Raw genomic sequence first — 13,291 nt, forward strand, 5'->3', positions numbered from 1 at the left:
ACAAAATACGATTATCAGTTCTTTCTTTGTTTCTTTCTCAGGGCCTTTGTCCCGCTCCAACGCGGGGTCGGCTTTGATATTTTGGATTTGGCAGTGTTGATGGCAGAGGGTGGCCAGATGCCCTTCCTGACGCCACACCGAGCCCCCGGGACGGAAGTAGTGTACCCCAGCTGTCTGCGACTAGTGTAAGTCATGAAATAGTGCGAACGTTTTCAGATGTCTGTGAGTCGTGTAACTTGGGCGGAACTTGGGGACCAGCCCGGTATTCACCTAGCGGGATGTGGAAAACCGCCTAAAAACCACATCCAGGCTGGCCGACATACAGGCCCTCGTCGTTAATCCGCAGGGCGGACTCGATCCGGGACCGGCGTGCCTACCAGAGTCCAGGAAGCAGCGCCTTAGCTTTCTCGGCTTCCCTGGCGGGTAAAAATACGATTATCAGTATTTCATACAATTATTGCTTTAATTCAGACAACTAATGTGCTATCATAATTTACTCGTCAAGAGGTATAATCTGATGTTACAGATTAAACGCAATAAGTAAGTAGTAAAGATAGAAATTGTGTGTACATCTCGATGCAGCACCACAGTTCAAGGAGCGTAAGTTGCCCAAAGTACACAAATCAAAACACGTCTTGCAACTCACCGGTTCCCACAACTCCTGAAGGTAGACGTTGACTGTGGATATTGTATCACAGACATAGTCCCTCTCACTGTTCAGAGATGTCACTAACCCGCCCAAAAATGTAAACAACCATGGATGAAGAGCGCCTATTAGACGTAGGGGATCCGACAGCCGATCAGTTCCAGCCATTCCACCAGGAAGGAGGTACACGGCTCGTGTTGTCTGAAGTTGAACCATTACTAGACGGTCAATACCGTGGTTCGATCGTGTCCTCATTGTTTCTTTGTGCCAGGAAGGGTTCTCAACAACGGAAGTGTCCAGGCGTCTGGGAGTGAACGAAAGCGATGTTGTTCGGGCATGTATGAGATAAAGAGACAGGAGCTGTTGATTACCTGCCTCTCTCAGGCCGGCTGAGGATTACTACTGCAGTGGATGACCACTACCTACGGATTATGGCTCGGAGGAACCCTGACAGCAACACCACAATGTTCAATAATACCTGTCGTACAGCCACAGAATTGGGTTAAGACTGAAACTGTGCACAATAGGCTGCATAATGAGCAACTTCACTACCGACGTCTACAGCGAGATCCATCTTTGCAACCACGACACTACGCAGACCGGTACAGATGGGCCGATGCCGAATGGACCGCTCAGGATTGGCATCACGTTCTCTTCAACGATGAGTGTCGCATATGCCTTCAACCAGAAAATCGTCGAAGACCTGTTTGGAGGCAACCCGATCAGGCTGAACGCCTTAGACACACTGTCCAGCGAGTGCAGCAAGGTGGAGGTTCCCTGCTGTTTTGGGGTGGCATTATGTGGGGCCGACGTACGCTGCTGGTGGTCATGGAAAGCGCCGTAATAGCTGTACGATACGTGAATGCCATCCTCCGACCGATAGTGCAGCCATATCAGCAGCATATTGGCGACGCATTGCATGAGCGCCAATTCGCGCCCCCATCGTGCACATCTTGTGCATGACTTCCTTCAGGATAAAGACATCGCTCGAATAGAGTGGACAGCATGTTCTCCAGACATGAACCCTATCGACAATGCCGGGGATAGACTGAAAAGGGCTGTTTATGGACGACGTCACCCATCAACTACTCTGAGTGACCTACGCTGAATGGCTGTTGAGAAGTGGTACAATCTGGACCAACAGTGTCTTGATGAACTTCTGGATAGTATGCCACGACGAATACAGGCATGCATCAATGCAGAGAGAAAGTGCTGCTGGGTATTAGACGTACCGGTGTGTACAGCAATCTGGACCACCACCTCTGAAGGTCTCGCTGTGTGGTGGTACAAAATGCAATGTGTGGTTTTCATGAGCAATAAAAAGGGCTGAAATGATATTCGTGTTGATCTCTAATCCAATTTTCTGTACAGGTTCCGCAACTCTCGGAACCGAGGTGATGGAAAACTTTTTTTGATGTGGGTATATTCATGCTTTATTTGAAAATATTGCTTAGTGGCTTTCAACGGACTTTGCACATAACTTCAAAGTTTTAGAAGCGTTTTCTCCCGGAGACCTCTAGAAAACTGTGGAAGGAAAAATGTTCTTGCACTAAGACATCAGCAAAGAGCATTACGTATCGCTTTATTATTTCTTTATTATTAACTCTTATCGCAACACATTTTGCAGGCAGTATCAATGTACATTACCAAATGTACCTGAAAAACTGTATCATTATACAGGGTGTTTACGTAAGAGCGCGCATAAATGTAACAGGACACAGCGGATGATCCACTGAACAATTTGAGGTTGGGAGCCTTTGGTCGGAGAAGCTGTAAGTATGCTGGAATAAGATTTTCACTCTGCAGCGGAGTGTGCGCTGATATGAAAGGTTTGGAAGGTAGGAGACGAGGTACTGGCAGAAGTGAAGCTGTGAGTACCGGTCGTGAGTCGTGCTTCGGTAGCTCAGATGGTAGAGCACTTGCCCGCGAAAGGCAAAGGTCCCGAGTTCGAGTCTCGGTCGGGCACACAGTTTTAAGCTGTAAGTAGGCTGTTTAGGTTTTCTTATTGGTAACGCCACGTAGCGCTCTGTATGAAAATCACTGGCTGTGCTGTGTGCAGTCTGTGGCTAGTTTGTATTGTTGTCTGCCATTGTAGTGTTGGGCAGCTGGATGTGAACAGCGCGTATCGTTGCGCTGTTGGAGGTGAGCCGCCAGCAGTGGTGGATGTGGGGAGTGAGATGGCGGAGTTTTGAGAGTGGATGATCTGGACAGAGACAGTAGATTTGTAAGACTGGATGTCATGAACTGATATATATATATATATATATATATATATATATATATATATTATGACTTTTGAACACTATTAAGGTAAATACATTGTTTGTTCTGTATCAAAATCTTTCATTTGCTAACTATGCCTATCAGTAGTTTGTGCCTTCAGTAGTCTGAATCTTTTATTTAGCTGGCAGTATTGGCGCACTCTGTATTGCAGTAGTTCGAGTAACGAAGTTTTTTGTGAGGTAAGAATTCATGAAAGGTATAGGTTATTGTCAGTCAGGGCCATTATTTTGTAGGGATTACTGAATGTCAGTCTGCGTTGCGCTAAAAATACTGTGTGTCACTTTAGTGAATGTCTGAGTACGTTCAGTTTTGCTCAGCTGTTTGAAAATCAAATAACATAAGGGGACGTTACAAAGCCAGCTCCAGGAGATACTAGGAGTAGAATCACAGTACCGTGTACTTTTTGTTTACATTAGTTACAGTTAACTGCAAATACCATCACTGACGCAAGGGACGTACCATTTTGTACTTTATCCTTACAAAGTGTGACGTTCATCAACCTCAGTGCAAGCACGACATCGGCGAACAAGATTCTGATGCCCTCTGTGTGTTTCGAAACACGTCACAGGCAACTACAATTCTGGCAAGTAATTCCATCTCGGTATCCACTGGGGTCTCACACCCAAGTGACGTTAGAAACTGTCGAGGGGATTGAGGTTAGGTGACGTGTCAGGCCGTGGAACAGCACCTCCCCTTCCAATCCAGCGACCAGGTCCTTCCCAGTAAACACGTTCGTCGTCCTCGTTTCCTTGCAGGAAGTAAGGACTGCACATGCAAATAAAAAGCACAGCGCGTGCATCCTTGTACGCATGTTGGTAGTAAGTACATGGAGAATAGTAATGGTAGAAACAGCGGTAGACAAGTTTACTACCGTATCTTCTTAAGCTGGCTTCTTCGACCCCTGGTTCCCTACCTGAAATTGTTCACTGGAGAATTCACTGTGTCCTGTTACATTTTTGCACGCTCTTCCGGAAACTCCCTGTCTAAGTGAACCAAATGAAACCGAGACAAAGTAAGTAAACTGTTTATTATTTCAAAAATAATCTCGTTAACTGTTAATACATTTATTCCACTGTGAGACAAGACGGTCAACGCCTTCATGGAAAAAATTTTGCGCTTGCCTGCGGAAACATAATTGTAGCCATGCGTGCCCACTCGTTCGAAGCAAATAGACGGCCACGAATGCCTTCCTTCTGGTCTCCAAAAGTATGGAAATCGCATGGGGGCGTGATCGCGAATGTGTGTAGGACGTGTAAGCGCTTCCAAACGAAGACTTCTACAGCGTAGTTGAAACCACCTTGTCAACATGTGAACCCGTCCTAGTCCTCCATATGGTCCCTACCTCCTCAAACATGATTTCCATATGTTTCGAGCACTGAAGAATTTGGTGGCCGTTGCTTCGCTTCGGACTAAGATCTGCACGCCTCGGTACAAGCATAGTTCCGCAGGTATTTTTCAGTGAAGGGATGACCGCCTTGTCTTACTGTCATACATGCGTTAACGGTTATGGCAATTACTTCTGAAACAATAAAAACTTTACCTACTTTCTTCCATGGTGGTCGCGTTCTTTTTCAGTGGCCTTACTACGACTCGTGGTTCAGGTCGTCAGCATTTACTCATTTGTAAAATTGTCAGACGTTTCAAGCCGTTTCGCACATAGGTGTTCGATTCTTTATGGAATCGGTGGTAGTGGGTTACTTGCTCTAGTCTAAACGAACTGTCAGCTTTGAAGTGTATCAGTTCTCGCTGTCTTTGCCAGGTCTAGTTGAAGATACAGTGCATGAAGCACCCAGAAGAAAGAGCCGGAGGTCAGTGAAACTTCGAACACCTACACACCACCGTAGGGTATCCAAATAATTAGAAATGCAATTTTCTGTAACAGTAAAACGTTGACCAGAGTGCGTTGTTCGTGTTTGGTGTTGTTACCACGCCCGGCAGGGTGTATAAAGGCGTGAACAGGACCAGAAATACAGAGCGGCGCGCCTAAAACCGGCCCGAACCGGACTGCGAACGCGAATGGGTAGCGTTACTAGCTTGTCAGTTTCTTTGCCACCTTCCAACAGCAGTAGCGTGTCAGTAGTTCATACGAAAAGCAGGCGATATAAACCGTGTACTTCATTGCCATGCCTTATTCCACTGAAGACCGTGTTCATTGTTAAAGAATAAGTGCGGTCTGAATCTGTTAAAGTTGTTCGTGACACTTTTCGTGAAAAGTTTCCTGAAAGTAATATTCCTACAAAATCAGCGATTCAGGATCTAGTGATAAACTGGCGTTCGTCAAGCAGTGTTGTTAATTCATAGACAAATAAGACACCGACTGTACGTACACCTGAAGTTGTGGCAAACGTGGCGGCACACATTGAAAGAAGTCCCTACAAGTCAACACGACGATTATCACAACAATGTGGAATACGTGGCAGGTCGTGTCAACGCATCCTACATGGCTTAAAACTGAAACCTTACCGTGTGAGTGCTGTTTAGCAAATAAAAGAAGAAGACAAGGGTAAGTGCACACATTACTGTAATTGGTTGCTGGAAAATGTCGCTGGGGGACATCTTGATCTGCCCTCCTTTTTTTCGACGGATGAAGCTTGGTTTCATCTGTCGGGTTACGTTAATTCACAAGACACTGGGCTACAGAGAATCCCCGTGGCATACTTCAAAAGCCATTACACGATTTAAAAATTGATGTATGGTGTGCTGTATCTGCTAACAGAATTATCGGGCCATTGTTCAACGAAACTGTCAACACAGATGTTTAGTTGTAATTCTACAATGAATTTTCGGCTCTGTTAACTCCAAACGAAAAATTTTGTGCATATTTCCAGCAAGATGTGGAAACTTCTCATACGTCGTATTTGCCTTTAGCTCGTATACATACAGATTTTACAGAAGAGAGAACCATTAGTAAGGGCTTATGGCCACACCGCTCTCCCGACTTGTCACCATGTGACATTCACCTCCGGGGATTTCTGAAGGCTACAGTCTACCGCAACAATCCCAGAACACTTAACGCATTAAAAAACAAAATACGTGAATAAATTCCGAACATTCCTCAAAGAGTACAGAAAAGCGTTTCCCTTAACATGCTTCGACGTGCACAACATTACTTGGATATTGGCGGAGAACATTTTGAAAAATGGTTCAAATGGCTCTGAGCACTATGGGACTTAACATCTGAGGTCATCAGTCCCCTATACTTAGAACTCCTTAAACCTAACTAACCGAAGGACATCACACACATCCATGACCGAGGCAGGTCGCGTGATTCCAGACTGAAGCGCGTAGAACCGCTCCGCCACAACGGCCGGCTGAACATTTTGAACGCAGACTTTAAATTCCGTTCTAAAATATGCTCTTTAAACTAATAAAAGTAAATCTGTTACTTAAACTGTTAACTATATAGTTAATAATGAAAATGTACAATAAAAATGTAAGAAAGCCATGATGTACGTTGATTTTTCCTCATTCATATACCTTTCAGCGCAGGGGTCGGTTTTATGTGCGCCCCTCTGTAGAACATGGAGATGCCTCTAATTCGCTTGAGAGTGAGTTATCAGGACCTATCAGACATTAGAAACGGTCTCAGTGTGGATCTCTACTCGACCAGCTGGTCGAACAACGGAATATCCAGATTTGTGGGGCATTCTGGTGTGACAGCGGCCCGATGTTGGACCTCATGGTAACATGAGAGCGATCATATTCGTTGTCAAACTTCTGGTCGACAACGAGTGACCACCATAACAAAAGATCGCTGTACAGGGTGCCCATAAAGTCTGGGCATGTAGGGAATAATAAAGCGCAATATAATCACTTCAGTTTTAATAAATAATACTTTCAACATAATGTCCGTGTTTTTCAATGCATAATTTGATGCGCTTTGCAAGTTTAAGGTGGACTCGATGGAATAGGTCTCGACTGCGGTCGATTTCAGCACATTGACTGGTAATGCGTTCTGTCTGTTGGTTTAAACTCGTGATCTTCATCGAGTAAACCTAGTTTCAGTATACCCCAGCAAAAGAAATAAAGGGAAGAAAAGTCTGGCGAATGAAGGGGCGATTCCTCATAACCTCTTTCCGCATTCCAGTGAGGAAAACTGTCATTCAACCAATCTCTAACAGCTACAGCAGAATGGTCACGGGCCCCATCCTGCTGAAACAAGTCTGGAAGTCCCTCACCCAAACGCTCAGTTTAAGGCATCAATTTCTGTCAGCTTGTTTGAATAAGTCTCACCTGTTACATCTTCATCAAAGAAGGAATGTTTTAGCACATGAACTTTCCACAAAGCACACTACGTAGTCACCTTTTGGCAGCCCTGCTCTTTGTATGGACTAATCCAATGCGGACTGCATTGAGACCTGTATGGAAGATTTTTCTGTTCACTTCACCACTGACATAAAACACAGCTTCATCACTGAACATCACACAGGCTTTAGTGAAATTGATATTTTCATCCAATTTATCTTTAAACTATCCATACATCTTCAGTGCATCTATCGGAGTCGTTTTCATTTAAGTAGTGCAGTAACTGCAACTTGTACGGATAAAACCTCTCCTTCTGCCAGGATTTTTGTGGATGGTTGACCTTGGAACACCAAACTCTGTGGACGACCGACGAAGCAGTTTCTTTGGGCTAGCATAAACATTGCCCAAGACAGTCTCTCTCGTTTCGTCTGAAACCTTTGGTCGCCTGGAACGGGGCTTCTCCAACAGACTGACTGTATTTTAAACTTGGTGATTAATTACCTGGCGCCAGGAAGACAAATAGTTTGACGGCGAGGGTGTCGAAGGTTAAATTCTTCCGCAATTTTACGATACGACCATCCAACTTGTCCACTTAAGAGTATAAACTCCACATGCTCATTTATTAGTGCTGTTACAATTCATTTTATTACTATTTATTTTTGTTAATATTTATTGTTGTTGATGTTGTGTCTAGACCATACAGCCCAGACACAATGCTGTAGCCGATAGGGCACGCAAGGCTAACGCAGACGGGCGTGAAGTCTGGAACATGAGACTTATAAATGCACTAAAGAAAAATACGTAGCCTTTTTAATACTTAACTTTATTCTCTTGTTGGAATACATCTCTCCTGCATACTCGTAAGCTATTGGCACTGATACAAATGGCGCCTTGCTAGGTGGGCCATTTAACTTAGCAGAGGGCTATTCTACTGTCTATCTCTCGGCAAATGAGAGCAAGGCTTAGCACGTCCAATCGCTAGCTATGTTGTCCGTACAACTGGGGACGAGGTCTCCTCAGTCTCTCGAGACCTGCCTTGTGGTGGCGCTAGGTTTGCGATCCCACAGTGGCGACACGCGGGTCCGACATGTACTACAGGACCGCGGCCGATTTAAGTTACCACCTAGCAAGTGTGGTGTCTAGCGGTGACACCACAGTTGATGTTCATAGAATAGATTTATTAGAATTTGCTATCTTCCCAGACTTTGTAGACATCCTGTATAACACACCAAGTACATCGTAGATCCTTCATCTGCACCTACTATAGCAAAACAAGTAATTCACTCATTGCAACATTCTGTATCACCCCCAAACCCTAGTAAGTAGACTACCTTTAAAACCACAACACAGACATCTGCGTTTGGAGTGATGGACTCACCGGCAAGTATGGGCTGCCGATAAGCGGCGTCGCGCTACGTTCAGCGACGAATCGCGGTTCTGCAGAATCCATGGTGACCATCGTGCGAATATGGCGGCGACCTGGGCAGAGTTCTCATTCTTCCAGTATTTTGTAGAGTCACAGCAGCGTAATTTCTGGTGTCATGATGAGGGCAGTCGTCGGTGTAACTTCAGTTTACGGCTGCTGGTGACGTACGTTCTGCTTCCTCGCGTGTTACCTACGTGTGACAGTAACCTGACGCCATTTTTCAACACGACAATACTTGTCCACACACGGCAAGTGTTCCTACGATCTGACTACATGGTGTTGATGTACTCTCCAGGCCAGCAAAATCCCAGATCTGTCCCCAGTAGAACATGTATGGGACTAACACGGACGTAATCTCCACCACAATGCCATTTTCCAGGATATTAAGGGCAAGCTTGCCTCAGGAGACAGTATAGGTTCTTTAACGTGCTGCAGTCCTATCAGGAACTGTGATAAATTAATATGTCAAAAATACCCCTCAGTTGCGAAATGTTACTGCTCTATACCCAGGTCTCAGCTAGAGTAATGTAGCCTTCTTCAGACGCATAAAATAAACTAATACATGCCAGAATAATGCACGGTCAAACATGAAAAGGTGAAGTACCGTGGTACCGTGTCAAGCTACTTTACTTAGCTGAGAAACAGCCCCGGCCCCACTTCGTGGGAAGCGGTCGGTTAGCCGTGGACGCTACGCTGGAACTGACTGTGAGACGCGGCTATGTACCGAGCAAGACGGCGGATCACGCGCATGCACGCACAGAAAGTCAAAGTTGCCTCCCACTGGCTGTCTTTGTCATGTACTGGGAAATTACCTATAATGTTAAACCGTAAATTTGTGAGAGAACAAAGCGCTAAGTAGATAGAATCCCGATGAGCGTTAACTGTAAACCGAGACCTCATTAATTAATAAGAAATTTACTTAGACGTTAAGTTCAGCTTGTTAGATTAAAAACCACATATGATCACCGCTATGTTGTATGGTTCCCCACGATCTCATGCGGGGGATAAACAAGGTTATATGTCCGTAGCGCGAGAACTTCTCAGGGTTAGGAGAAGGTAGAAATCAAATAATTTAAATTATACATGGAGTAAACCGTCAATATGCTAACGCGAAATTTGACTAACGTTATGTTATGTCACTACATTGGTACGCATTTGTGATTGACTGGGTGTGTGAAGCTTAGGGCATCATTTATGACTTGATGCATAGATGGTAAAGTTGTGTTTGGGAAGCCTGTAATAACTTAACCAGACATACACTAACTATGAATATAATATGTAAGACCGTCCACAATATGTAGTCACAAGGGTGACGTGGAACAAAACTCTTATGGGAAAATGTTAATTATTAGTTAGTAGTGAGTTAAAGACACCTATGCACTTAAATATGTTAAGCTACCCTAACTGTCGAAATACACACTCTAGTGTATCAGATATTACCTATTTAGGATATTGCCTGTAAGGCTATTAACTATTTAGGACGAGGATTATTGTGAGCGTGGTGGAATTCTCACATAGACTACCAAGAAATAAGGACCTAATATTTAAAGTACGTTGTGGCAGGGCGTACAATGCCCCCGTCATCACACTTACGTGCTATTGACCGACATAGGTCAAGAATTTACAAAATATAGTCTGCAAAATAACCTGTCATAGGGATAATATCTCGAAGGTTACACTGTATACAGCGTGACCACGCGGGCAACGCTATAGTTTGAAAGGGTCCTGTAGCCACCTTTAATTAGTCCGGTAGCCCAATTTCACAAGTATTTCTCTTTCTTTTCCTTGTTTCTCTTTTCTCTTTACTCTCATAGTGGTGTGATTGAATGAATGTGGTTGTGTGTCACGTTGCTAGACGGTGGCGTAGTCTGCTGCAGAAAGTCTGCGATAGTCGTACAGATTCGGCAGCACTGGTACAGAATAGCCAACTCTCGTAGTGGTCAAGTAGGCAAAGAGGTTTTCGCTACTTGTGAGAAATCCACCTGCGTTAGGTTGGTGGCGGAAATGACATCTTTGGGCTTTCCGGTCCACGCGGAGCGTGGAGGAGGTTGGAGAGGAAAAAGGGGGCAGCCTGCCGCCGGTACGGGAAGCGTCCACAGCTGTGCTCCAGTCGAAGAAGGGTGAGTTAGACTGACCGCGTGGCGCGTTGTTACTTGGCGAGGGGAGAGCTGTTAGCTTTTGGTCTCGCTTTTCAAATCTGGAAGATTGCTTTGCCTTGTCGCAGCAAGGAATGCAAAACTTTGGCAGATTTTTCTTTTAGCAAATTTCTGTAGCAGACTTGGATCCGCTGGAAGAGCGCCACACAAAGGTGTCGATAAGAAGTGAGCACTCGCTTCTGTATGAATGTTTGCCTTCAGCTGTGCCTGCATAAGCTTTCACCTTTCTAAATATTTAGAGCTTTGCCTTCTCGTAAATTTTCCTTGCTTTATGTGTCTTTCTTCCGTGGGGAGCCGACCACGTGGTAGAACATTATTGTTGTTGGGCTACCGGCATTACTAACTGTGTGCTGTCGTGAACAGTGCAAGTTTGTGAGTTTTTGGTCTGTGATCAAATTAATTTATTTTCCGACTCTACCAAATCTTCGATTAGTTGTATGGTTTGAGTCAGTTGCGACCCTATTCTTCTCACGTTGATTTCATAAGCAATAAGTATTTTCATTGCCAATAATAAGGAATAATCCGTAGTAACCGGTTAGTTACAAGTTTTCATCAAAAAAAGATCCTTTAGAGCATCTAGGTCAGAGTTGTCTTCCTATGGAAGAATACTTTAAACCATATTGCATAAATATTAAAGTTTGCTTAAACTGGCACGACAATCGAACATTTAAAATACAATAGCACATGCATGAACACTGCATAAGATCAGCTCCCAGCAACACATCTCAAAATAAGACTTAACCTAAAGAATTTGTTATGAAATACAAGGGGAGACTAATCACTGGACCTGTGCTTAAGGAAACGCATTGGATGTCCTAACGGGAAAGCTACGAGGTGAGTGGCTTAGGTGCAAAAACGTAATCTCTGAACACAAGAGAAAATTGTAGATAAAATCATTTATTCCTAAGATAAGGATGTGAGGCATGTACACGATTCCAGATAACACGTCGTTTGTGGAGACACAATTTCTAGGTATAGTGCCAAATTCCAACAATATCACATCACACAATCATCTTAACATTATCCAAAACAAACATGCGATCGGACAGTTAGTAATGCCGGTAGCCCAACAACAATAATGTTCTACCACGTGGTCGGCTCCCCACGGAAGAAAGACACGTAAAGCAAGGAAAATTTACGAGAAGGCAAAGCTCTAAATATTTAGAAAGGTGAAAGCTTATGCAGGCACAGCTGAAGGCAAACAGACATTCATACAGAAGCGAGTGCTCACTTCTTATCGACACCTTTGTGTGGCGCTCTTCCAGCGGATCCAAGTCTGCTACAGAAATTTGCTAAAAGAAAAATCTGCCAAAGTTTTGCATTCCTTGCTGCGACAAGGCAAAGCAGTTGATGTAGATCTTCGAAAGAATACTGACAAATTCGTTGTGCTATTTAGCACTTCACGACTTGATTATGACATGTCAGTAGCATCTGCGTCTGTGCCCAAACTGACTAAGCCCTTCAAGGTATCTGCGGAGCGTCGACTCATTCAGACATTGCGTCAAGTTTTTGGTACTGCAACTGTATGCTGCCATGTGTATGTCGATCGTGGGCAGCTTTTTACAGCGTAGTTTGTCTCATTGATAGCCGTATCAGTCCTCGTGTCGTATGCGGAGTTCTACCAAACTGGGTAAGTGCAGGGCAAGACCGCGAGCCTTGTTCTGCGCTTCCTGAAGTTTTTCATGTGAATGTTGGCGGCATTTTCCCAGACCACAGAAACGTATTCTACACAGGGCCTGATAAGTGTCAGGTACATTTTTAATCCACATCGGGTGGATAGTATCGTTGTTGGGTGTAAGATTAGGTAAAGCGTGAGTAGGCGACCCAACGCTTTTCCTCTTATCACGCGAACATGACGTCCCCAGGTCACGTGCCAATCTAGGGTCACGCCGAGGTAATTCCAGGTTCCTAACCAAGGGATGGGGCCTCACATGACACGAAGAGGTACTAAATCCGCAGGAAGTTTTCTCTGGGAGATGACCAGACTTGGCTTCGGGCCGTCCTCATCTTGAGGTGCAGTTTGGTCGCCCGCTGAGACTGCGGGCAAAGAGCTCAGTGTCGTCTGCGTAAAGCCGTAGCCGAACTCTGGCGGTTTTCGGTATGTCAGACGTATATAGAGTGTACAGCTGGTTTCTCCTATCAGTCTACACATGAGCTAACGCTAGCGAACGCGTATCAGGAAACGAGAAGTTCCTCTGTTATAAACGGTAGGCAAGCGTGAGCGCAAGCTGTTCGGTCCGTTGGGTTCGCATTCGCAGGTGCTAGCTCATGTTCCGCTGGTTGTCCGTCTTTCAGGGAAGAAAGTTCGCATCTTCTGCGCTTTGCGCTAGCAGTAGAGATGATTCGTCTGTTTCGGAGATAACTTCTGTTGTTAGCACGAATTTGCGGGAACGATGCAGGGGTCTGAAAGGAATAAACTGTTCCGACAGCAGAATATACACTCCTGGAAATTGAAATAAGAACACCGTGAATTCATTGTCCCAGGAAGGGGAAACTTTATTGACACATTCCTGGGGTCAGATACATCACATGATC

The sequence above is a fragment of the Schistocerca nitens genome, chromosome 1, assembly GCF_023898315.1.
Source record: "Schistocerca nitens isolate TAMUIC-IGC-003100 chromosome 1, iqSchNite1.1, whole genome shotgun sequence".
In the NCBI taxonomy this organism is placed as follows: domain Eukaryota; kingdom Metazoa; phylum Arthropoda; class Insecta; order Orthoptera; family Acrididae; genus Schistocerca; species Schistocerca nitens.